This window comes from Eptesicus fuscus, unplaced genomic scaffold (assembly GCF_027574615.1).
Source record: "Eptesicus fuscus isolate TK198812 unplaced genomic scaffold, DD_ASM_mEF_20220401 scaffold_52, whole genome shotgun sequence".
Taxonomy (NCBI): domain Eukaryota; kingdom Metazoa; phylum Chordata; class Mammalia; order Chiroptera; family Vespertilionidae; genus Eptesicus; species Eptesicus fuscus.
In genome coordinates, this window is record NW_026557626.1 from 473,132 (window position 1) to 500,377 (window position 27,246).

At 46.2% G+C, this 27,246-nt stretch overlaps 2 pseudogenes; both read right to left on the reverse strand.

The window, feature by feature from the left end:
* Positions 1–15,269: 15,269 nt before the first annotated feature.
* Positions 15,270–16,853, reverse strand: LOC103304304 (protein SET-like; annotated as a pseudogene).
* Positions 16,854–19,912: 3,059 nt separating this feature from the next.
* Positions 19,913–20,742, reverse strand: LOC103304691 (neugrin-like; annotated as a pseudogene).
* Between the last annotated feature and the right edge of the window lie 6,504 nt (positions 20,743–27,246).

The following is a 27,246-nucleotide window of genomic DNA, read 5'->3' on the forward strand; positions in this document are numbered from 1 at the left end:
AATTTATTTTTCTTCCATAATTGAACCTTTGTAGCCTGGAGCGCAGCCAAGCCTGGGGGTCACTCCGCGGCGGCAGCCATTTGTGTTGGGGTTATAATTGAAACTTTGTTGCTTTAAGCGGGTGGTCCCAGCTAGGGTGTGCAGAAAGCTTTGCTTCCCCTGTTGCCGGTGGCAACCCTGGCCTGCTCTCTCAAGCTCTATTCTGACGCCATTTCTGTTTGAATTTGTTTACCTTCTATAATTGAAACTTTGTAGCTTGAGTGGAGGCTTAGGCCTGGCAAGGGCAGGTGGAAAGCTTGGCTTCCTCTGTTACCTAGGAAACCTTGCTCTCTGTGGCTGTAGCCATCTTGGATAGGTTAATTTGCATACTCGCTCTGATTGGATGGTGGGTGTGGCTTGTTGGAGTGTTGGAGGTATGGTCAATTTGCATATTTGTCTATTATTAGGTTGAGTTCTTTCTACAGGTGTATGTGTTACTTACCAAACTGTTTCAGTGTCAGTCAATGTGTTATATTTTAACACCTGGGGAACTGTCATCTAAAATGGTCAATCATTTTGCCTCCCGACACACCCGCAGTAATGGAAATTCCATTTTTCTGCAACCCTGCCAGCACATGTGAAGGTTAATCTTTTTAAATACTCGCTCTATTAGCGAGTATTGTTAACGTGCTTTTGTTTTCTTTCCATTTCTGTAAAAATGTTTGATGGTGATCATTTCTTATTCATTTCTTTACATTGTCTTTATGTCCTTTGTTAAAATGTCTGCTCAGGATTTTTGTCTACTTTAAAGTTAATTTATTATCCTAACCAATAGGAGGATTGTGCAGCCTCTAAGACATATGTTTGAATTTCATTCATTCCTCAATGACTCTAGTGACTTCTTTGCCATATGGAATTCGTGCTTTTGAATTCTAAAAACAATATAGTTTTTCTCAATTTTTACCCTATGTACTATTTATAGCCCACTTGTACCATACACTTAAAAGTTTAATCTGCATTGTTAACATCCTCCACCAGTGTTCTTTAAGTCTAAGCATTTAATAATACATTAATGAAGTCTAGGTTAGCAGTAGTTGACAATTTCAGCTCATTCAAACTGTCAAAATTATGGCATTGAACATGGACATAAGATATTTCAGTAGTACATCAGTATATTTTACTTCTGACCAGGTACATGGATGAATGCACATTGAAATTAAATTAATCTGATAGTGTCTGGTGGGTCGGAACTTGGTGAGATCCGGCTCACACTCCCTAGTGCCAACCTCTCCCAGTCCCTCCTTGGCCGGCGCTGCTGAGGCTTGAAGGGCATCTGTGTAATGGGTGGGGTCCCTCAGCCACCGGTTTGATTCCAGGGCAGGGCACATGCCTTCCTGAATCCCCTGGAGTGGTCGTGCAGGAGGTAGATGATTGCTGTTTCTCTCCCTCTCCCTTTCAAAAGGAGGGCCTGGCCTGTGGATATTGGGCCGAAATAGGCTCTTCGACATCCCCCGAGGTGTCTTTGATTTCAAGAGGGCAGTTCTTGGGTGAAACAACCCAGAATCAGGCTCCCTCCTCTCTGGTTCTGGTGTGCATTACCTGTGAACCACTGCTGTCAAGTAACCACAACTCACTGGGCAGATCCTGTGTTGAGCGTCTGCCGCCTGGTGGTCATTGCAGGTCATAGCTACCTGTGAGGACGTTGGGCGGTTGCTTAGCCTTTCATATAAATAGATTTTTAGCATACTGATACAGTAGCAATGAATGTGCTCTAGAACATTCATAATTAAACAGCGGAATTATTGGAAACGGGTAAGTTTTAAAGATTTTTTAAATTTTGATATATGTGTAATTGATTTAAAACAAGTTTTAATATATATAATTTATATATATATATAACTTTAAATATATATATAAAACTATAAATATATATAAAACTTTATATATATATATATATATATATATATATATATATATATATATATATATATATATATATAAAAAACTAGAGGCCCAGTGTATGAATTCGTGCATGGGTGGCGTCCCTCAGGATGGCCTGCGGGAATTGGGCTGAATCCTGCAGTTCAAAGCAGCCTCCTGCTGCTCATGCCTGCCACTCCCGCTTGTCCAGCTTCCACTGTACCTCCTGCGGGCTCACACCCAGTCAGTCCTGATCAGGAGAGGCTTGCTCCTCTGCAGCAGCACTCGCCAGCTGGGAGCCCTGTGTCTGGCACCTGTCCCTAGGGGGATGGTTGGGAGCCGAGACATCATTGGCTCTTGGTGGGCGCAGGGACACTATTGCTATGCCGGGATCCAGATCCGTCCCGCTGATGTTCACAGTGGTTGTTGGGAGACACCTGGCAGCTGCTTTCAGGGGATGTGGCCATGGTGCCCGGGGCCAACTTCCAGGAGGCCTGCAGCACTTTCAAGGTCTTGCCAGCGACATCTGTCCATCCTGGCCTGGCCCATTCTCAGGATTGGACCTGCAGGGCTACTGAGGGCGTGAGAGGCTGTTGTGGGGCTAGTGGGCCACTGGGATAGGGTGGTCAGCTGAGCAGTGCTTCCAGTGTGGGAGCTCACTGACCACCAGGGGGCAGCTCCTGCATTGAGCGTCTGCCCCCTGGTGGTCATTGTGCATCATAGCAACCGGTCTTGTGGTCGATTAGGCAGATAGATAGATAGATAGATAGATAGATAGATGATAGATAGATAGATATAGATATGTGTTTTTTTTTATTTCATAGAGGAAGGGAGAGAGAGTGAGAAACATCAATGATGTGAGAGAATCATTGATAAGTTGCCTCCTGAAGACCTACACTGGGTAACATGGCTACAACCCGGGTATTTCCCCTGACAATAATCCAACTGTAACCTCCTGGTTCATAGCTTGATCCTGAACCACTGAACAACACCAGCCAGGGTAAAACACATTTTTTAACATGCACTTTTATGTTTCCATACATACCTGCATCCCTGAAACCAAATCCTCCTCCCCTTTTCAGTGCTCCCTAATTGGCATATGAAATTACTGATGTAAGGACACAATCCACCTTTGTAATAGCTTATTTCAAATAGATCCATATAAAGAAAACACTTTGGAAACTTCATGAATCCCAGTCTAGCCTTTCATCACTCTCTCTCATCACAGTATTTCTGTTATCTATCCATTCTCAGATAGCTTAGTTGATTAAAGCATTTCAATTAGACCAAGGTTGCAGGCACCATCCTCAGTCAAGCTCCATGCAAGAATCAAACAATGACTGTATAAAATTAGTAGAACAACAAATGGGTGTTTCTCTATCCCTAGTCTTCGGTAGCTCTCTAATCAGTATATTTGTGTGTGCTTTTTCACCAAATGAGTCACACATGTGAACACCATCACAGACGAGGGACCCTGTGGTGAACCAGCCATAAGGGTTCTCATGAGGGCAGAGCTCACAGTGAGGGAGAGAACAGGAGGGGAGGGGCCCCTGCTGTCAGTGTGGAGGGTCGGGAACTGTGGCTGAGGTGCAGTCACCCACAGGTAATGACCTCTGGGCTCCCTGAGACTAAACCCTAAGGGGCTGGGAAAAGCTCTGGGCCTGGACATGGGCCTTGTGGTCTCAGCACCTTCCAGCCAGGGGTTGAGACTGGGCTATTTTGGATTCAGGTATTTGAGGAGCCCCTATCCCTCCCAGATGTTGTGGAGCAGCTTTTGAAATTTGAAGCCCTCAAATCAGCTCACATACCGATGAGCATCCCACACACACCCCTGAGCCCCACAGGCATTCTTTGAATCTCTCTATTTTTGCATTTCTGGGTAATTTTCCATTTTGATTTCATTAAAAATACCACTACCCAACCAGTCCTGGAGGTATCATGGATTCTCCAGGAAACGGTGTGGTGTTTTTTAAATGGTGAGACCATTCTGCAATACAGGCATTTCCAGAAGGAGAGGCTTGGTCTCCACATGATACCACATTGGGGGGATGCATTACAGGTGGCCTCCTCCCTCCAACAAGTTTGGCCTGTACAGAGCAGACCCTTCACCTGAAGGGAGGTGGTGGAGCCGGGGCTCTGAGGGACAATACACTGTGGGATGTGAGGTTGAGGGGGCAGAGAGTTTGGGTGTTGGGACAGGATTGGTGATGGGGTTTCCTGCATGCATATGGGCGAGTGTCCATTGTGTGTGTGTGTGTGTGTGTGTGTACTGTGGCACCCAATTGTTTGTTTCCATGTGTGTTTCTCTGTGTGTGCACTGCATGTATGTGCATGTGTGTGTTCTTGCACACACGTGTGTTTCCCTCAAGGTATTGCTTATGTCTACAGAGAGGGTCTGTGTGAGCCTGGACTGAAGTCCAGCACTTGAGTGCCCAGCAGAGGCTGGAGGTGTCCTCTACCTGCATGTTTCTGTGCTCATGTTATCTGTATGTTTCTCTCTGAATCTGTGCACCCCCACCACAGGCAAGTGCATAGTCGATCTCCAGAGAGGTGATGTAGAGGACTATCTGTTTTTCTTCCTCACCCCCAGGTGAGCCCCTTATTCTCCTGCTCATCCGGGCATCTGGTGTCCCTCTGAAGGTATCATCTCAGGGATGGATTAAGCACAGGGTCAGTTCATAGAACCTCAGGCTGTAGCAAGGTGGGAAATGGGGGAAGACTGTGATGACAGACAGGAGGTATTGAGTGTGGACTGGAAATGTCTGTGGAAGACTCTGCCTTCTTGGAGTAGCTGGATAGCCCAGGATCCTTGGGAAGGAATGTGAAGATGGATGCATCTGGGGGACAGCTGAGGGGAAGACTTCTAGGCTCCTAAGTCCCCACTAGGAATGAGGAACTGGACATCCCTGGAGAGGGTGTCTCTTGCCCATGTGAAAGCTAGGCTGACAAGTAATAGATGAAAGTCACTGGGCTACTCATAGCATCTCTCCTGGACCTCTGGTTTCCAGACATCTACAGGGGGAGGATGGCCACATGGACACTGGGGCCTGGAGGGAGAATTAGGCACCCGAGTGCCTGAAGTTATGTTGGAATCTCATAGAAACAGCTTCTACTAAGAGTAAGTTAATGTTTATCACTCAAAGTCTATCCTAAGTTATGAAAATGAAGAGATGACTTTATTCAGAAAGCATCATATTTTAGTCCTTAAATGAAAGCAAGGAGGGGATCATGACTACGACACTAAACATGTGGCATTTTTCTGAGATCAGCAATATTGATTCTATTAGCTTCTCAGGTGAAAGAAGACACATTGACTACATTCAAATGATTCTGGTAACTGTTCTAGAGAGATTGCTCTGGATTTAATGCTATGTTCTTGAGAATTCAATACCTTAATTATGATTTCTTTCTTTTTTAATCCTCAGCTGAGGATATGTTTATTGATTTTAGAGAAAGAGGAAGGAGAAAGAGAGAAAGAAGTAAACATCAATGGGAGAGGAACATGCATCAGTTGCCTCCCATCCACAATCTATTATGTGTGTGTGTGTGTGTGTGTGTGTGTGTGTGTGTGTGTGTGTGGCGCATTATGAGATGATTCTCCAACCCACTGTGCCACCTTGCCAAGACAGCACCTCAATTTTTAATATTTTCTTCAGAACAGTGTATTTGTATGACTCAGCATTAAAGGGAGTGTTGCTTTTGCATGTGTCAGTGTTGGTTATATGTGTGAATTTGCTGCCCCTTTGGGTGTTCCTGATTCTATTTCTGTGTGTTTTTATTTCTTTGTGTCTGTCTTCTGTGTCCATGTATGTCTCTTCTGGTGTGTGCCTGTGTGTGTCCATTGTGTGTGTGGGTATGCATCGTGACACTGTCTTGTTCCCATGTGTTCTTATGTCTGAGTCTATAGTCTGGTCTGTGTGAGCCTGGCCACAAGCCCTGCACCTGAGAGCCCATCTTTGCCTGGGGGTGCTCTGTACCTGTGCGTTTCTGTGCTTATGGTGTCTGTATGTTCCCTGTGAGATTGTGTATGTGTGCACCCCAACAACAGGCAAATGCATAGGCAATCTCCAAAGGGGTGATTCAGAGGACAATGTGTTTATATTCTATGCTCCCCAGGCTGAGCCTCTTCTGCCCCTGCTCTTCCAAGCCACTGTTCTACCCCTTTGGGTCCCATATCAGGATCATGAATAGATGAGCTGAAGGGCAGGCTGAGCAAAGTTGGGTAATTGGGAAAGACTGGTGGCAGAAAGGAAGAATGGAGTGTGGAGGTGCTGTTTTGGGAGGACTCAAAAAAAAAAAAAAAAAAGCCTTTGAGGAGAAGCTGAAAGATCCTGGATCCCTGAAAAGAAATCAGTGGGTGGGCCCTAACTGGTTTGGCTCAGTGGATAAGAGCGTTGGCCTGCGGACTCAAGGGTCCCAGGTTCGATTCTGGTCAAGGGCATGTACCTTGGTTGCAGGCACATCCCCAGTAGGGGGTGTGCAGGAGGCAGCTGATAGATGTTTCTCTCTCATCGGTTTCTAGCTTTTCACCCCTCTCCCTTCCTCTCTGAAAAAACCAATAAAATATATTAAAAAAAAAAAAAAGAAATCAGTGGGTGGGTGCATATGGGGGAAAGCTGATGGTGAAGAATCCTAGAATCCTGATCCCTAGAAATGAGGAACTGGATACCCCTGGAGAGGGCTGGGATAGTCAGGTGGTACTTCTGGTCCCTGAAGAGAAGATCAATCTCTTCCCATGTGTAATCTATTCTGACACCTAATAAGGAGGGTGCCTGGGGTTTCTCAGTGCATCACTTTATGACCTCTGGGCTCTCATCATTTAATGGGTGAGCTTGGACACCCAGGAACATTGGGACAAGGAGGGAAAATTAGGTCTAGTGCTCCCTCTCCTGGGGTTGGAGAGAACTATGGAGGGACCACATTTAGCACAGGTTCAGGCACAAATGAATGGAAACCCAGGATCAACATTGATGTTAATGTCAGCATTTTTAAAATCACCCCACCTGATGGAGACTTCAGCTGAGCAAAGCAAAGGATAAAGAGACTTGGAGACAGAGTAGTGACTGATGTTATTTTCAAAGAACATGGATGCTGGAATGCTTGCAATCCTGTACCCTTCCTAATCAACATTCTCAACATGTGGGTCTTCACCTCAACCAAAGTGATTGAACCAAGGCAGCCAGGGATTTGTCAAAGGTCACACTCAGAAGTGGGCTCTGAGGTCATGGCCAATGACTTCTGACCAAATTCCTTTTATTGAAGTTCACTCCTTTGAAACTTGACAGTGGTGGTTGTGGGCAGCTCTGGGACAAAGTGCGCCTGGATGAATGGAAAGTGAAACATCTGAAATAATTTCAACTGTCATTTCCTACCAATCCTCACTGCTCTTCTTTGCCCGTATACAGCCCCCAAAGAGGCTGGCCCCATGTAGTCACATGAATGAGGCCCATCAAGTATGTCAGACTTCCCTCTTGACCACCTGAATTTGGCCGCAGCCCTGTGATATACTTTGACCAATGAAATGTACTGTGAGTGAAGCCTGTCACTGATAACAGAAGCATCTGAAGCACTGAGACTGGCCAACCTCTCTGTACATCTCTGATATACCCAGGAGGCATGTACAGAGTAGCTTCTCTTTATACAAGTCCCAGGAGAGCCAGGGAGAACATGTGCCATGAACAAGAAAGATGCCTTATCTACAATAATAAAAGCATAATGTGCTAATTAGAATGGACATCCTTCCAGACGTCCTTCCAGATGACCTTCTAGATGAAGCCAGGTGCCTGCTGGTGGCCAAAGAGAAGCCCAGGTCCTGGGTGCCAGAGGGAAGCTGATGCCGGCACTCAGGGGAAGGAAGGCCAACTGTTGCATGGATTTTGGGCACTGGACTCCTAGTTTAAAATAAGGCAACAATTTTTGGGCCTGTTTGTAATCTTCAATAACATCTAGCCAATCCTAATGGTTATGCAGTACCGAATCTATTCTTTAGGCAGCCACAGACCCTTACAGTGGAAGTCAGAGCTCTGCTCTTAGAGACACATGGGTTTGACTTCCCGCCCTGCCTTTTATTAAATCTATAATCATGCAATTTGCATTGAAATAATTATTCATGTAAAGCATTGAATCCAGGGCGTTTCCCAGGTAGTAAAAATTCAGTAACTCTTAGCTACATAGCTTCACACTGTGTAATGACTACAAACATGCAAAAAATGTAGGAAATATCAACTTGTTGGCTTATGTATCCTTTAAATTTTTGGTTTTAAACAACTAGGACAGAATTATGTGTATTTTCTCCTATCTTGATTTTTTCTCTTAATAATATGATGTTTTTGATAAAAATATAATATCTGTTGGTTTGAGTGAGTCGGTTGGTTGAGTGTAGTCCCATGCACAGAAAGGTTACCAGTTAGATTCCTTATGAGGCACAAGCCAGGTTCTTTGGGTGTAAGCCTAGTAGGTGTGTGGGAGCCATAAAGGAGGCACCAATCAGTGTTCTTTCCTTTTTTCCCCCCTCAGTCTCTATAAAAATCAAATAAAAAAGTTAAAACAATATATCCATTTAGATTTGTGGTCTTCAGGAATAATTGAAATAACGCTTTTCACCTCCCCTGAACTTCATGAAATCTAAAATTATATCTCAAAACAAGAGATCAGTTGCAGACAACACGTCCAAGAAACCTGCGACCAGCCCCCAAATCCTACATTTGTCATTTTCCTGCACCACTCGGTTGCCCCAACACCAGAATTTACAATGATCAGTCAGTGATTGAGATCCTAATTCTACCTGTTGGGCCTGAAAAGGTAAGTTACCCAAAGCGCACTGCGTCTAATCATGGCTGCATTTAGCCAATGAAAGCCCAGGCCAGGGGTATTATCCAGTGTTGATTGGTTTGGGTGTTTCTTTCCAGGTGCTCATTTTGACTTTTTTGTTCTGTTAACCCAGTGGTCGGCAAACTGCGGCTCTGGAGCCACATGCGGCTCTTTGGCCCCTTGAGTTTTTAGCAAAGGCCAGCTTTGGAATACCCTAATTAAGTTAATAGCAATGTACTTACCTATATAGTTTAAGTTTAAAAAAGTTTGGCTCTCAAAAGAAATGTCAGTCTTTGTACTGTTGATATTTGGCTCTGTTGACTAATGAGTTTGCCGACCACTGATCTAGGGCATTCACCTCAAGGTTTCCTGATCAGCACATTCTCAAAGCTAGAGGAAGGATAATCCTGTACTCAATCCAAGGGTGTGTCTTTTGTAACCAGTCAGCATTCATGCTGATTCTGATGGCAATAGTCTTCACTGCTTGCAATATTTGCTTTCAATGAGGCAAGGCTGGTCCTCCCAGGAAATTAGGAGAGAGATGGTAGAGCCCATATAGGGTTGCCATTGCAATTTTCCAGCAAGACAGAGATATCTAGGTCTTCATTTGGAAGCACTTTTTAAGGCTTTATTTAGGTATATTTATAACTGACATGCAACATTTTCTAATGTGTGTACTATTTGTTGAGCTTGGACAAACGGATCAAACTTTAAAACCATCACATGTGAAATAAATTTATCTCTCACCCATATACAGGTTAGGGCAAAAGCAGTTACAGTAGTGAGTATATATACAAAAGAGATTATTCTCTATTTTAAATTAATATTTTATATATTTAAAAATATATTCATTGACTTTTTAAAAGAGAGGGAGGGAGAGAGAGAGAGAGGGAGAAAGAAATGGTGATATGAGAAACATCAAATAGCTGCCTCCTGTACACCACCTACAGGGCATCCAGATAAGTATGTTCTCTCTCCTGGAATGGAAGCAGTGAACTTTCAGGGCAAGGGGTGGTGCTCAACCAACTGAAGTACAATGGCCAGGGAAGAGTGTATACTTGTATTATTATTTATTTATTGTTGAATTAATTTCCATAGAACAACTCAAAAGCTACTTTACTACACCCTATATTTACCTCCTTCCTTTATAATTTGTCTTCTGCCTTCCCTATCCCTAAATGCATTCATTGGTTTTTCTTCCTTTACAAGATTAGTTCATATTTTCCATAATATTGTAAGCACTATAATATTTCTATTCTTTAATAAATATTGGTATATTTCATGCTACACAGTTATTTTGAGATTGAACACTAATGCTTCTGTGAAATGTTATTTTTTTATTGCTGAGTAGTATTGTGCTCTGTGTATAAAAACTTTATCTGTTGATCTGTTGTCTATAGTTTTTGTTATTTCCATGTGTAGGGTATTATAAATAAATTTTCTGGAAATACTGTGTTCAGTTCTTTATATAAATGTATGTTTTACTTACCTAAATGTTACGGTGAAGGTGCATGTTTTGCTTTTGAAGATATACAAAACTGTCACCTAAAATGCTCATTTCCTTTGCCTTCCCAGACACACAGAATAATGAAAATTCTAGTATTTTTATCCCTATAAACACATGCGATTTTTAATATTTTTAAATTGAATGCCCCAAATCAGTACAGTGTTGTTTTAATTCATTTCCATAAGAAATTTTTATTGCGAGCATTTCTTTATGCATTTACACTGTCTTTATCTCTATGTTGACAGTTCTGCTCAGAAACTTTTTCAATTTTTTTTGTGTGTACACATTTAGTATTATTTTAACAAAGCAACTTGTACACTTTTAACGTTTAAAACTGAGCATCATCTTTTCTTTCCAGTGAAACAAAAGGAAAATTTAAAAATAAACAGGAACAAAATGACAATAGAGAAATGTCAGTTCCGAATAAGATCCTACAGGTTCTGCTGATTCTCCCATCGAGTGGCAGTGCTCAAGTCATCATTAGGAGAGAATTTTATTTTAAAGGTGCCATCTTAGACTGCAAGGATGTCCGTTAAACATCCCAATTAAACATGCAAAAGGAGAAGCCATGTTGTCAAAAATCCACTTAACCCACCCAAAAAAATCTCAAACCCACCCCTTGCTCTATAACCCCCCGTTCCTTTTTTAGTTTTAAACAAGAGAAAATAGACAGATATATTTGGTAAATGCTAAGTAAAAATCTATAACCCCCCGCCCCTTTTTTAGTTTTAAACAAGAGAAAATAGACAGATACATTTGGTAAATGCTAAGTATCCATATTCACATAGAGATACAGTGTAATCTCTGAGCCCAATATACAGAGAAAGGAGGGAAAAGCAAGAATTCTATGCACTCCTACACAGGGGCCTAGCAACCTCCAGCTCCCAGCAGAGCTAAGGGAGCAGAAGGTTTTTCTTTTTTCTCACAGAGCAGGATGGTGTTGATTCCATTAAGTTTTTCTTGAGAAAGGAAGGGATAAAAATGAATTTGGAACAGAAAGGGGCAAAAATTCTTTTCCCACTATATTCTGCTCAAGGTACATCCTCCGCCCCCTCCCCCAAATACTGTGAGAACCATGGTGTAAAGGAGAGAAAAAGAGACCTCAAAAACAGGGCGACTGGAGACCGAGAAAGATGGCGGCGGAGGTGAAAGGCTGATCTGTTGCCTTGCATTGCAGTTTCGGAAATACAACTGAAACATGGACTGGTGAGGGTGGCGACTGCTGCTCGCGTCTCCCCAGACCGGGCGGCTGCTCCTCTCAGTCAGCACCGCAGCCGGGGCCATGGGCTCGTGGGCGCCGTGGCAGCTGCTGTGGCGGCGGCCACGGACTCGGCGCAGCGGCTCTCGGTGAAGGAAGAGACCATCTTTCTGCAGGAGGGGCTCATCGGCGCCACCGACCTGGCCGAGCTGCCCAGAGAGATCCTCGGGGCCCCGGAGGCCGCCAACACCGATTTGGAGGATTCTTAGGATTTCCCATCTTACATTCAAGTCCTTTAGCCATTTTGACAGAGGAGAACCAAGAAGGCGGCAAAGTTAAACAAAGGAACTGCGAACTGCGCCGCACACAGCAATTTCAGGAGGACAGAGCATCTGCCACCCAGAACTACAGGAGAGATGGCTGAATGGTGGATTTACAGCTAAGAGGGAAGAGGAAACCAGCGAAATCAGAGGGGATGAGGTGCAGAGGCGCGTGGGTCGGGCTGGTGGCGGGGGAAGGGGGCTTTTGTTCCAAACCTAGGGGAGATTAGCTCCCCATCACGCTGAAATCCAGCTTCTGGGGACGCGCGGGAGACCCAGACACCTGCGGGGAGAGGCGGGACTCTTGCGGAGGTGCACCCAGCAATCAGTGTTTGCTGCGCTGGAGTGCGGAACGAGGGGGCTTAGAAACGTGGAAGGCAGAAGGAGCAGACTCGCAGCCATTGCGGTTCGCCGCGCCATGGCCTGTTGGCGCCCTGAGACCCCGCCCCGACCTGAGACCCTGCCCCGCCCTGAGACCCCGCCCCGCCCCGGGACCCACCCCGCCCTGGGACCCGCCCCACACGTTTTGAAGACCCGCCCCGCAAGTCTTGCAGGCGCACCTGCGCTCCAAGCAACAGCTTATGCATGTGGGTGGCCTGCCCTCTGGCAGCTTGACCAGATGAACTGCTGTTCTAGTCGGACTGCTCCAGGAGCACTCAGACAGGAGGAGGAAACTACAGTTTTTGCTGTAATCCCTGCTGAGTGCCTAAGGCAGTAGCTGATCTACACCCCATTGGAGACCCAGAAACGAGGGCATCTAGTGGTCTGTGGGAGATGACACCAGATTTCAACCACGCGCATAAGGGACACATTCAACAGGCAGATTCAGTGAGCGCCAAAGCCTTGCTGCACCAAGACCCGGCCCATAAACGTGTCTCCTGCACAGCAACTCTTCCTTTATAGACAAAGAGGGCCCTCCCAGTGACACCAACAACAATCAAGACTTAACTATACAAAGGAGGACCAAGATGGAGGAATAGGGCGGAAGCCTGATTGTTGCCTACCACAACAACTTTGAGGCTGCGACGGGAGAGCGGAGCAGACACCACCCAAGACCACCGTAGGGCTGGCTAAGTGGATGCTCTGCAGCTAGAATAAAAGATGGGTATGCAGGATGATGCTGATGCCGGTGACCCAAAGACCACACTTTAAGAACTACGGCTCAGGCGACACAATGGCGGCCTGGAACGTGCTCGGCGCAGTTCCCCCGGCGGTCTCTGGCTGAGGGGACGGCTCCACTGGCTGCCGGGCACGGACAGACGAGCCCCTATGAGACATGGGGTGGGAGACTCCGCGCTTGCTGACCTCCGAGTCCTTCAAGAATCTCAATGCCCCGGAAGCAGCCAGGTGCGCATGCTCGGCGACCGGCCACCGCTGTGGACCCAAGGGCCGACGCAGCGACGCCGGACCGGCCCGCCGCCGTGCCTCGGGCGCACCGGAGCTTCGCCGAGCCGCCACCCGACGAGTTCTGTAGCGGCCATCCTGGAGCTCTGGGAGGATGGCCAGGGGAATTGCTGAGGGGGGGTTGACCGGCAGGAATTGGGATCGGGAGGACGGGGCCCCGCTGGGACCCGGGTGTGGGCGGGGTTGCGCGCCTCTTGGCTCGGGTGTGGTCACACGCCTCTGGGTCTAGGTGAGGCCTCACGTCCCTGGGTCTGGGTGAGGCCACGTGCCCTGGGTCCGGGTGAGGCCGGATTCCGGGTCCGGGTGAGGCCATGTGCCCCTGGACCCGGATAACGCTGGGTCCCGTGCCCGGGTGAGGCCACGCGCCCCTGGGTCTGGGGGAGGCCGCGCGCCCCTGGGTCCGTGTGAGGCCATGTGTCCCTAGATCCAGTTGAGGCCTCACACACCTAGGCCCGGGTGAGGCCACGTGCCCCTGGGTCTGGGAGAGGCCACGCGCCCCCGGGTCCGGGTGAGGCCATGTGTCCCTGGATCCGGGTGAGGCCTCGCGCGCCTAGGTCCGAGTGAGGCCACGCGCCCCTGGGTCTGGGAGAGGCCAAGCGCCCCTGGGTCCAGGTGAGGCCATGTGTCCCTGGATCCGGGTGAGGCCTCGCGCACCTAGGTCTGGGTGAGGCCACGTGCCCCTGGGTCTGGGAGAGGCCACACGCCCCTGGGTCCGGGTGAGGCCATGTGTCCCTGGATCCGGGTGAGGCCTCGCGCACCTAGGTCCGGGTGAGGCCACGTGCCCCTGCGTTTGGGAGAGGCCACGCGCCCCTGGTTCCGGGTGAGGCCATGTGTCCCTGGATCCGGGTGAGGCCTCTCGCACCTAGGTTCGGGTGAGGCCACGTGCCCCTGGGTCTGGGAGAGGCCACGCGCCCCTGGGTCCGGTTGAGGCCATGTGTCCCTGGATCCGGGTGAGGCCTCGCGCACCTAGGCCCGGGTGAGGCCACGCGCCCCTGGGTCTGGGAGAGGCCACGCGCCCCTGGACCCGGGTGTGGCTGGGTCCCTGGGCCCGGGTGAGGCCACGCACCCATGGGTTCGGGTGAGACCACGCGCCACTGGACCCGGATGAGGCTGGGTCCCTGGGCCCGGGTGAGGCCATGTGCCCCTGGGCCCGGGTGAGGTCTTGCGCCCCTGGGTACGGGTGAGGCCGGATCCTGGGTCTGGGTGAGGCCGTGTGCCCCTGGATCCATCCGGGTGAGGCTGGGTCCCGGGCCCTGGTGAGGCCACGGGCCCCTTGGGTATGGGTGAGGCCATGTGCCCCTTAGTCCGGGTGAAGCTGTGCCCCTGGGTCCAGCCGAGACCAAACCAGAGGGAGTCGGACCTCCGTTACCACCATTTGCCCACCTTCCAGAGCTGAGGGGTCAGTGCTGACATGTACACATAAGGAACTGGTGGACATTGAAATTGGGTCTCAAAAGAACTGTTGGTCCAGAAAGAAACTCACTACAGACTGATTCATTTGCCTGTCAGCATAACTATTATTGCTCATCTCACATTCAGTTCTTATAAGTATATATCTAGTGACATATGATCTCGCTCATCTAGGGGAAATGATGAACAACATAGACTGAGGAACAAGAACAGAACCAGAAACAAGGAGGCATCGATGGGACTATCGGGCCTCAGAGGGAGGATAGGGGAGGGTTGGGGGAGGGGGAGAGTTCAACCAAAGGACTTGTGTGCATGCATATGAGCCTATCCAACGATTAAGTTCAACAGGGGGTTGAGGCATGTGTGGGAAGGGGTGTGGGATGGGAATGGGGGGATGAGGACAAATATGTGACACCTTAATCAATAAAGAAATTAAAAAAAAACAAAAAAAAAACAGGGCTACTGCCGAAACCTGTTTGGCTCAGTGGATAGAGCGTCGGTCTGCGAACTGAAAGGTCCCAGGTTCGATTCCGGTCAAGGGCATGTACATTGGTTGCGGGCACATTCCCGGTGAGGGGTGTGCAGGAGACAGCTGGTCGATGTTTCTCTCTCATCGATGTTTCTAGCTCTCTATCCCTCTCCCTTCTTCTCTGTGGAAAATCAATAAAAATATATTTAAAAAAAAAAAAACAGGCTGACTGAGCACAAGAGGGAAAAAAAAACAAAAAGAAGAAAAAAAAAAGACGCAACTTGCTCCCAGGGACTGGAGAAAATTAAAAAAGGTTGGAATCCATCAGTGTTCATTAGTCATCTTCTCCTTTATCTTCCTCTCCTTCTTCCCCTCATCATCATCTTCATCTTATTTAACTTCATCCTCACCCCTTCTTCATCAATATCTTCCAACCCTTTCTCTTCTTCTCATCATCATCATCATCTTCTTCTCCTTCCCCTTCTTCATCATCCATGTCAGGAACCAAGTAGTACTGTAAAGGATTTGGCCAAATGTCACCTTTGATGACTTCTCCCAACTCATCTGCACCTGCAACAGAATGGTCAGTAAACCTGGTCAAGAAGCTCTCTGGTTCCTCATGCTGTCTCTTCCTGCTGGCTTTATTCTGTGTTTGACTTGAGCGTTTCATCATATCCTTTCCAGATTTCCATTTGATGTCAGTGAACTTTGAAGATGGATCACCACTCTCATTCAAATGAAACTCTTTGGAGAGAACTTTATTTTCGAAGTAAGGATTTTCATCAAAATAAAAATCTATTCTGTAACCTGATTTAATATCTTTAAATTCTCTCACTTCAACTCTTGTCAAATAATGCAGCGCCTCTTCATTCTCTTCCCCAAGCAGTGCAGACAGTTGTGGATGACAAATGTTGTTACCCCAAAATTTGGGATTTTGGCGATCAATTCTGACCTCTTCTGAAAAAATGGTTGCCGGAGTTTGTAATATTTCTGTTCTGCTTTCAAAATCTCCTCACTGGCTTGTTCATTAAGTTGTCTATTTCATTTTGTACTTCATCAATATGTTCAATAGCTTTGTTAACGAAAAAAACCATTGAAACCTCTAAAGAATTGTAGTGAGTTTATTTGAGCCAAACTGTGGACATATGCCGGGAAGCAGAACCTCAATGAATTGAGATAATTCTCCAAAGAATGGCGGGTTACATCTGTATATATACATTGCCATCAAAGGAGGGACACAGGTGGGCTACATGAAATTCATTGGTGATGGATTAAGGAGGTGGGATAAAGTCAAACTGTGGGAAACCCCTGGGATTGGATAAAAAGTCAAATGATGGACACATACTTAGGTGGGTACAGGAACAATTAACATGATAATGAAGGAATTTGAGGCATCTGTCCTGGGGCCCACCACATTTGGTTGTGCCCCAGGGGCTCCAGCGAAAGAGGAAGTTAACAAGTTATCCAGACATCTCACAGATATGTTATCTTAGAGGAAAAAAGGCAAATGGGCTCAGAAAAGATCTAAGTTGATCTTTGTCAGGGAAAATATCAGCTTAGGAATGACTGCCCACTATAACCTGTTTGTAGTTAAATATTTAATTTTCAGACCATCTTTTGTGGTTATTTTAGGTCTCTGAGTTTTCAAGACTGCCACACAGGCCTCCCCTGAGCTTGTCAGGTTAGCAGGCGGCTTCTTTCCTTCACAGCTTCTTGCTGCTCTTTTACTCCCTTCACCACATCCTGAGGGGTCAGCTTCTTCTCCTGCTTGGGGGCTGGAGCCAGTTTCGGTTTCTTTGTTTGAGGTGGGAGCTAGGACTTGCGTTTGGGAGCCATGCTGTGAGGCAAGTCCTAGGATCTGATCAATGGGAAGTCGCCAGGCTCAAAGGTGCACTGAGCACTCACTTTTTCAATTTTTAAAATGAATTTAGGATTACCCAATAGGAGGGCAGTTCAGCATCTAAGACATTTCTATTCACTTCACCCATTCCTTAGGGACTCAATTGGTTTCTTTTCCATTTGGAACTATACAGTATGTTTTCAATACTGGAAGGAAAATTGTTTTTCTCACATTTTATCTTATGCACAATTTAATGCCCACTTGCATGATACACTTTTAAGTTAAATCTATGTTGATAATATTCTCCACCATTTAATCCTGGTGGTAAATACTCTCATCATGATTAGTTTCAAAATGACAAAATTTTGGAACAGAACATGGGTCGATTAGCATATTTCAGTAGCATTTCATTATATTTTATTTCCAACATGCTGGTGCATTAGGAACAAATATACTCAAGAACATTCATAATAAAATAGTAAAATAATGGAAAGTGGCAAGTTTTAATTATTTTGTAAACTTTGATGTAAGTGTAATTGATTTAAAATATACATTCAAAACTATATTTTTATTGATTTCAGTGAGGAAGGGGAAGGGGATAGAGCGAGAGAGAAAGATGAATGATGAGAGAGAATCACGGATAGGCTGCCTCCTGCATGCACCACAATATGAATCCAGTCCACCACCTGAGCATGTGTCCTGACCAGGAATTGATCAGTGACCTGCAGGGACATAGGTTAACAATCACTAAACCACTCTTGCCCGGCTCTCCTAAGATTTTCAGGGTTGCCACGCAACCTACAACCAGATTAGCAATGAGCAGTGTCAGCTCGTCCTGGCCTATCCCCGGACTCTGCGCTCAAGGCCTCCTTTCCTCTGAATGCCCAGTGAGCGAACAGCAGCCTCGCTTTGGCTCATTTATTTCCCACAATGTTTCTAGAGAGTCAAAGGAGCCAGCTGTTTCCTGTTCTATCTCTCTGCTGCTTCCTGTTCTATCATAAGGCCTACGTTTTTTCATTATCCCCAGTTTCAATTAATGTACCCTCAAAATCTTCTGAACTTGTGCAGTGAAATCTTTTCAAACATGAAGTAATGAACTCTAACACTACAATCCAAGGTGAGGCTGACCTACTCCTGCGGCTTCCTGTTCATGAACACAGGTATGCCTGGGACATCTTCTACAAAACAGACCAAGGCATGATTTTGCTTAGCGGACCTGGGAGAAAACGTGATGGTCTTCACTCAAATTGGTGTTGTTGAATCAAATCAATTTTAACTCTCTTCTTTTTTTTTTCATTGTTTTTTCAGAGAGAGAGCGAGACAGAGAAACATCATAAGGAGAATCATTGATCAGCTGTCTCCTGCATGCCCCCTACAGGGATGGAGCTTCCCAACCTAGGCAAGTGCCCTGACTTGGAATCCAACTAGAGATACCTTGTTTCATGGGTCCATGCCCAACCACTGAGCCATGCCATGTGGGCAAATTTTTTTTTTGTAGGCTCTATTACAAATAGAACCAATTTCCCCCATCCTCATACCCCTTTGCCTCCCTCTACCCTGCCCCCACCATTTCTAGGCACTCATCACATTATTGTCTATGTCCATCGACTATGCATATATGTACATAGTTTATTTTTTGCTGCATTTCACTTTACTTTGCACAAAATGAATACAACCAATTGACTAAGCAGCTCTAGAACTGTTAGTGTTCATTAAACAAGAAGTAAACAATGTAGGAAGCAACACTTTTCAATTCCTCCCATACACATATTGTAAAGACAACAAACTCCTAACATATGGGACAAAGGCTGGTTTTGACACATAAAAAGCCTAAGCAAGAAGGGTGAGTACTCGTGCCCCCGGGTCCAGGTGAGGCCATGTGTCCCTGGATCCGGGTGAGGCCTCGCGCACCTAGGTCCGGGTGAGGCCACGCGTCCCTGGGTCTGGGAGAGGCCACGCGCCCCCGGGTCCGGGTGAGGCCATGTGTCCCTGGATCCGGGTGAGGCTGGGTCCCGGGTCCGGGTGAGGCCTCACGCACCTGGCTCCAGGTGAGGCCACGTGCCCCTGGTTCTGGGAGAGGCCACGTGCCCCTGGGTCTGGGAGAGGCCACGCGCCCCCGGGTCCGGGTGAGGCCATGTGTCCCTGGATCCCGGTGAGGCCTCGGGCACCTCGGTCCGGGTGAGGCCACGCGCCCCTGGGTCTGGGAGAGGCCACGCGCCCCCTGGTCCAGGTGAGGCCATGTGTTCCTGGATCCAGGTGAGGCTGGGTCCCGGGTACGGGTGAGGCTGCGCGCACCTAGCTCCGGGTGAGGCCACGCGCCCGTGGGTCTGGGAGAGGCCATGCGCCCCTGGGTCTGGGTGAGGCCACGTGCCCCTGAGTCCGGGTGAAGCCGTGCCCCTGGGTCCGGCCGAGACCAAACCAGAGGGAGTCGGACCTCCGTTACCACCATTTGTCCACCATCCAGAGCTGAGGGGTCAGTGCTGACATGTACACATAAGGAACTGGTGGACATTGAAATTGGGTCTCAAAAGAACTGTTGGTCCAGAAAGAAACTCACTACAGACTGATTCATTTGCCTGTCAGCATAACTATTATTGCTCATCTCACATTCAGTTCTTATAAGTATATCTCTAGTGACACATGATCTCGCTCATCTAGGGGAAATGATGAGCAACATAGACTGATGAACAAGAACAGAACCAGAAACAAGGAGGCATCGATCGGACTATCGGGCCTCAGAGGGAGGATAGGGGAGGTTGAGGGGAGGGGGGAGAGATCAACCAAAGGACTTGTGTGCATGCATATGAGCCTATCCAACGGTTAAGTTCAACAGGGGGTTGGGGCATCCGTGGGGAGGGGTGTGGGATGGGAATGGGGGGATGAGGACAAATATGTGACACCTTAATCAATAAAGAAATTAAAATAAAAAAAATAAGGGTGAGTACTGAATATCCACATGGTCTGACCAGGAGTCGTGCTCCGGGAGATAGACTACACCCAGCCTGTTATTCACGCTGCCCGCATACACATCTGCCCTGTGAAGTTCACTGTTCCTTGTCAGATTGAGATACAAGCGGCTCCTTCCATTTTCAGGCTCATCATTTCCAAGGTGGACAATCCACACACAGAAATCCAGGCAGCTCCAATATGCTCGCTCAGCTGTGTTTTACATGAAACCTCCACCAGCCAGGCTCCAGTTCAAATTCTGTACAGGACGTTCCTGTTGTCGTCAAAGAACTCTCGCCCCCTCTGCACTACCTTGCTGCTGAAGTTCTGCTCACCCAGTTCTCTTGCCTTCAATGCTTCCAGCTCCTTTGCACTTGGCATTCCATCACTGTCAGTGCCTCTGTTGCCCTCACACCCACTGGTGGAGTACTTCTGCAGCTCTCTGTGCTGACCTTGGGCTGCAGCAACAGGCACAAAGCTTTCCTTTTCCAGGCTCTGGACTCCTTTATTCCTTCCCTTCTGTCTCCTCAGTGTGTTTGTACTCTGAGTATTCGGTTCTGTCACCCTCAAAGCTGTGCTGTGACCATGGCCTTGGGATGAGGCTTCAGCTCCTGACACAGGTCGGCCTGAAGAAAGCAGCTCCCAGGCATCCCCAGGGCCTGGAAGCTGGCGGAGCGAGTGGGCAAGTCCAGCTTTCTAATGGACCTTTTGATCCTGCTTCAGTTTTTTCTCCAATGTGGGCACAAACTTGCTGTTTAAAACCCTTCATCAGAGCTAACATCCAAGCCTTCAGACAATCTGGGAACTGACCAGGACTCTGGAAATTCTTCATGTAAATACCAGATCTGTTCCCTGGCTTCCTTGGTCAGAGTCCTGGGGGGGAGGGCAGGGGGCTCAGGGCTTCATTTGCCTCTGAATTTTCTGGAATAGGATGGATTTTTTGTGTCATCTCCAGATGCTGGGAGAGTGAACCAATGGCAGAAGCCATGCATGGGAGCAACATGGGTGGTTCAAGTGTCTCAGCGAAATCAGGGAGCACCCAGCCCGTGTCTCTTTCTTCATTGCCCTGGAAAATCTAACACCCACAACAGCAGCCCCTGAGCATGGTAAGCTATCTAAAAGGTGATGAGCCAAAACCGGTTTGGCTCAGTGGAGAGAGCTTCGGTCTGCGGACTGGAAGGTCCCAGGTTCGATTCCGGTCAAGGGCATGTACCTTGGTTGCGGGCATATCCCCCGGTGGGGGGTGTGCAGGAGGCAGCTGGTCTATGTCTCTCTCTCATCGATGTTTCTAGCTCTCTGTCCCTCTCCCTTCCTCTCTGTGAAAAATCAATAAAATATATATTAAAAAAAATAAAAATAAAAAAATAAAAGGCGATAAAATATGCCCCTGGTGAAGGGACCGTGGTCCCAAGGGAGCCGAACATCTGCCCCTGCGCTTCTGATGAGGGAAGAAGCAAGGCCCTGCTTCAGGCTGAGGGCCCAGGAAGGTGCCAGTACAGTTACAGAAAACGGGAGAGGAACCAAGCAACACTTAGAGATGGAATTACATTTATTACGCGCAGGTCCAGAGGAAAATGTCTCTCAAATTCTGGGCCCCACCATGGAGGAATTTTCTCGATTTATATGTTCCGTAACCAGGAATACAACCAGGACCTCATGGGTCATAGATCAGTGCTCAACCATTGAGCCACACCAGCTGGGCTATATATGATATATATATATATACACACATACACACACACACATATATATATATACATATATATATATTTTTTAATATATTTTATTGATTTTTTACAGAGAGGAAGGGAGAGGGATAGAGAGTCAGAAACATCGATGAGAGAGAAACATCGATCAGCTGCCTCCTGCACACCCCCTACTGGGGATGTGCCCGCAACCAAGGTACATGCCCTTGACCGGAATCGAACCGGGATCCTTCAGTCCGCAGGCCGATGCTCTTATCCACTGAGCCAAACCGGTTTCGGCTATATTATATATTTTTAAAAAATTTAATATGTCTTTTTGATCCTTGATAGTATTACAGATGTCTCCCATTTTCGCCTGTGCATATATTCCTTGGGGTTCTCTTCGGTTCTCCCCACACCCCTCTCCTAGAAGGTCAGTGAATCTATCCCAGTTAACCAGGCCTTTGGCCCCATCTTGTCCTTCCCCAGGGGCACTTGCTGAACCACATCACCTTTATTCACCAATGTCATTGGCTAGGATGCTAGCCCTCCCCTTGGCGTTTGAGAAAACTACATTACCCACAAAAGAATGTGACCACATAGGCGGAGCTAAAGGACACTTTGTGTCAGTGCATCCGGTTAGGGCGGGACTTCCGCCTTCCTCCTCCTGGCGGGCATTTTGACCTCTTCAGTTTCTTCCAGGACTCACAGGCGTCAGCCCACTCGTGGTAAGTAAGAGAGGACTAGGAGGCAGCGTCCTTGCTGTGCAGGGTGTGTCTGAGGCTTCTTGAGCACCATCAGGCCGGGATTGGGGCCTCTGCGCCTCCCAGAGTCCTCTCTGCTCACAGCGTTCTTTCTGCCTGACCCCATTGAACCCTGCAGCACCAGGGGAGGGGAGGTCTGAGTATCTGAGATCTGACTGTGGTTCTTCATAGGTTAGATTTAAGGGAAAAACAGTCATGGAGAGAGGCCCTCAGAGCAAGACTCCAAGGCTGCCTCTGTGAGTGTGGACTATCAGAGTCTGGGCAGTACTTGATTCTGTTGGAATTTGGCAAGCATTCTCTGCACCACACATGCTGAATAATAAGTAGAAGGGTGAGGAGATGATTACAGGTGGCGGGACTGTAGCAGTGCAGGTGTGAGAGAGGTGTGGCAGAAAGAGTGATGAGCACTTGGAGAGGGAGTGTGACTTCATGGCCAGAGCACCGTGATATTGGCATAAAAGTGAAAGTATGGAGAGTCCATTACTGGTGGAGTCTAGACGATAAAATAAGGGTGATTTTTGGATAATGCCTGGAAAGAGTGATGTTTTGGTGCTACCTGCCATGTTCAGGGGTTGAATGACATTTATGTACCCACCTGCCTTTTGTAGTTGGGGGTGACACACTGATGGTTAAGAATGAGATATTATACATCAGTGTTCCCCAGGCTTGAAATTCTCCATGGTCATGGGTAAGGGAGAAAGGTAAGAGAGAAATAGATTATGGAGTTGCTAATCTATAAATTTGGAAAATAAGGTGATTAAGAAACAACCTGTCTTCGCCAATGCAAATTTGTGTTACCTTTGAAGTTGTGCCTCCAGGAAAGAAGCAATGTGAGAGAAGTGTTGTTCAAAGAACTATGTGCAGCAGGTAATAGAAAGCTATGGCTTCAGCATTCTGGGATTGTGCTTGTAAAGGTGAAGTTTGACGCAATATATTTGGTGTCTTTGAGGAACAATCTGAGGGACTACACAGGTATTGCCTGATAAGATCAGTATCAAATCACTCACACTCCCTGTATGGCCGACATCTCTTCCTGCCCTATGTTCTTGACACTCACTCTACTGTAGGAAGCAGTCATACGTATCATCTAAACACCACCCTTACACAGGTCAGTGTAAGCCTCGGACTGACCTGCTGGCAAAGTTGCAAACAAGTCCCAGCTTGGAGGACAGCATAATGGGTCCCACCTGCTATTCCTCTCCCTGGCAGGGTGACTATGTCCAGATCCATGGCTTCCATTTCTACTTTCTTCCTCTAGGCAAAGGTCTTTGGTGACTGCCTGTGCCAGGTTATGGTCTTTACTTCCATGAACCTTGAGCTGCTCTTAAAAGATCACACTAACGTTGTTTCTAATATTATCTGCCTAAAATACGATTGCAAGCTTAATGGCTCTAGGCCAGTGCTGGCTGCCCATCTCTGTCATCTTTCATTAATACTTGGAATATTTCTGTTGTACATACTTGTAGAGAGAAATATACAGGATGAACCCTGATTTTTTTACAAGATGAACATGCAGGATGGTCTCTGAAGAGGCCTGGTCCTGTTGAGTTGCAAATGTGGGCTAGATATGGTATAAGGGTGATGTTTAGTTGATACGAAGCACCTGCTCATTTCCAATAGTGTTTAGGTGCAAGTACCATGGGCAATAGCATATTTCTCCCTTTTCTCTGCCATACTTGACACTGTCCTGACTTGTCATTTCACCTGTGACCTCCTGGTTTTTGATACCTTCACCTGTGTGGACTTTTTGCATCACCTCTTCCTCTGCATTGCTTTGTCTTCAGTATTCTCTAACATTCACCTGTACATGTGTTATGAGATGTACATAGGAGCTTAAATAGTTCTTTAACACCAGCTACTAATTTATTGAATACTAGAGGCCTGGCGCATGAAATTTGTTTTTTGCATCCCTAGGCCTGGCTAGTGATCAGGGTCAATCAGATTTCCTGCTTCCCCACCTCTTCCATCCCTCACTGCACGCGTACTGCCACGGCATGGTTCCCCCCACCAGCCAGCCTCCTCCTTCCCTGGCTCCCTCAGTGCCCTGCTGCTGCCATTGGTCACCTATCATGTTTGCACCATCCCCTGGTGGTCAGTGCATGTCCTTTTGAGCAATTGTTCTCCTGTTTGAATTCCCAAGGGCACACTTTGCATAATACCTTTGTGTAAGTATATATATGAATATCGATATAGAGATAGAGATAGATATATAAACAGAGAGATAGAGACAGAGAAAGAGAGAGAGAGAGAGAGAGAGAGAGAGAGAGAGAGAGAGGGATTACTTGCAATGAGGCATAATCATATTTCAGCACAGCTTTCCATGTCACCAACAGACAAACCATGCTGAACAATGTTAGCAGAAAAATAATCTGACAATCCTGCTTCTCTTCCATGTGGTGCTTGCCATGTGTGTGTCATTTTGTTTGAGGTCTTCCTTGTTTTGTGATCTTCAGTAGACTGACCTTTATGAAGTGAATTATAAGTGTAACATATGTGGGAAATCTTTTAGAGAAATCTTTAACCACATTCATCATAGAAGAGTTTACACTGTAGAATAGCCATAGGAGTGTAGTGATCATGGGATGTCCATCATCCTGAGCTCCAAACTCATTCAACAACAAAGTCCACACTGGAAAAAAGCTGTATGAGTCTTGTGATTGCAGGATGTCCTTCAATCACAGCAGTACCGTCACTCCATACCAGAGAGTTCACACTGGTGAGAACCTTATGAGTGTAGCAAATGTGGGAAAGCTTTTACCCACAATAATCACCTCCCTATCCACAGGAGAGTTCACACTGGAGAAAAGCCATGAGCATAATGACTGTGGGAAGTCATTTACACACAGGTTTACCCTCATCCAACACCACAGAGTTCACAGTGGAGAAAAGCCCTAAGAGTGTAGTGAATGTAGGAAGTTTTTGGGGTTTTTTTGACATTTTTTTTATTGAGGTATTATATGTGTACATATCTTACCATTGCCCCCCACACCCCACACCCATACATGCCCTCACCCCCCAGAGTTTTGTGTCCATTGTTTATGCTTATATGCATGTATACAAGTCCTTCGTTTGATTTCTTATCTCCCCCACCTCTCCCTAACTTTCCCCCTGTAATTTGAAAGTCTGTTTGATGCTTTAGTGTCTCTGTATCTATCTTTTCGTTCATCAGTTTATAATGTTCTTTACTATACATAAATGAGTGAGATCATGTGGTATTTTTCTTTCATTGACTGGCTTATTTCACTTAGCATAATGTTCTCCAATCCCATCCAGGTTGCTACAAATGATGAGAATTCCTTCTTTATTTGGCAGCATAGTATTCCATTGTGTAGATGTACCACAGTTTTCTTATCAAGTCATCTGCTGATGGGCACCTAGGCTGTTTCCAAATCTTAGCTATTGTAAATTTTGCTGCTATGAACATAGTGGTGCATATATCCTTTCTGATTGGTGTTTCTAGTTTCTTCGGATATATTCCCAGGAGTGGAATTACTGGGTCAAATGGGAGTTCCATTTTCAGTTTTTTGAGGAAATTCCATACTGTTCTCCACAGTGGCTGCACCAGTCTGCATTCCCACCAGCAGTGCACGAGGGTTCCTTTTTCTCCGCATCCTCGCCAACACTTGTCGTTTGTTGATTTGTTGATGATAGCCATTCTGACAGGTGTGAGATGGTACCTCATTGTTGTTTTGATTTGCATCTCTCGGATAATAAGTGACTTTGAACATGTTTTCATGTGTCTCTTGGCCTTCCTTCTTTCTTCTTTTGAAAATATTCTGTTTAGGTCTGTTGCCCATTTTTTTATTGGATCATTTATCTTCCTTTTATTAAGTTGTGTAAGCTGCCTGTAGATGTTGGAGATTAAACCTTTATCAGTGATGCCATTTGCAAATATGTTCTCCCATGCAGTAGGCCTTCTTGTTGTTTTGTTGAAGGTTTCTTTTGCTGTAAAAAAGCTTTTTATTTTGATGTAGTCCCATTTGTTAATTTTCTCTTTAGCTTCCATTGCCCTAGGGGCAGTGTCAGTGAAGTTCTTTTGGCATATGTCTGAGATTTTGCTGCCTGTGGATTCCTCTAGTATTTTTATGGTTTCCCGTCTTATGTTTAAGTCCTGTATCCATTTTGAGTTTATTTTTGTGTATGGTATAAGGTGGTGATCTAGTTTCATTTTTTTGCATGTATCTGTCCAGTTTTCCCAACACCATTTATTGAAGAGACTGTCTTGACTCCATTGTATGTTCATGTCTCCTTTGTCAAATATTAATTGAACATAGTGGTTTGGGTCGATATCTGGATTCTCTATTCTGTTCCATTGATCAATATGTCTGTTCTTGTGCCAGTACCAGGCTGTTTTGAGAACAGTGGCTTTGTAATACAGCTTGAAATCTGGTATTGAGATCCCACCTACTTTATTCTTCTTTCTCAGGATTGCTGTGGCTATTCGGGGTCTTTTTTCATTCCAGATGAATTTTTGGAGAATTCTTTCTAGGTCTGTGAAATATGCTGTTGGTATTTTGATGGGGAGTGCATTGAATCTGTAGATTGCTTTGGGTAGTATGGACATTTTAATGATGTTGATTCTACCAATCCATGAACATGGTATATTCTTCCATCTGTTTATGTCTTCCTGTATCTCTTTTTTCAGTGTCCTGTAGTTTTCTGCGTATAGGTCTTTTACCTCCTTAGTTAAGTTTATTCCTAGGTATCTTAATTTTTTTGGTGCGATGGTAAATGGGATTGCTTTTTTAGTCTCTCTTTCTGTAAGTTCATTATTGGTGTATAGAAATGCCATCGATTACTTGGCGATAATTTTGTATCCCGCTACATTGCCGAATTCATTTATTAAATCTATTAGTTTTTTGATGCAATCTTTTGGGTTTTTTATGTACCATATCATGTCATCTGCAAATAAGGACAGCTTCACTTCTTCTTTTCCAATTTGGATGCCTCTTATTTCTTCTTCTTGCCTAATTGCGATAGCTAATACTTCCAGT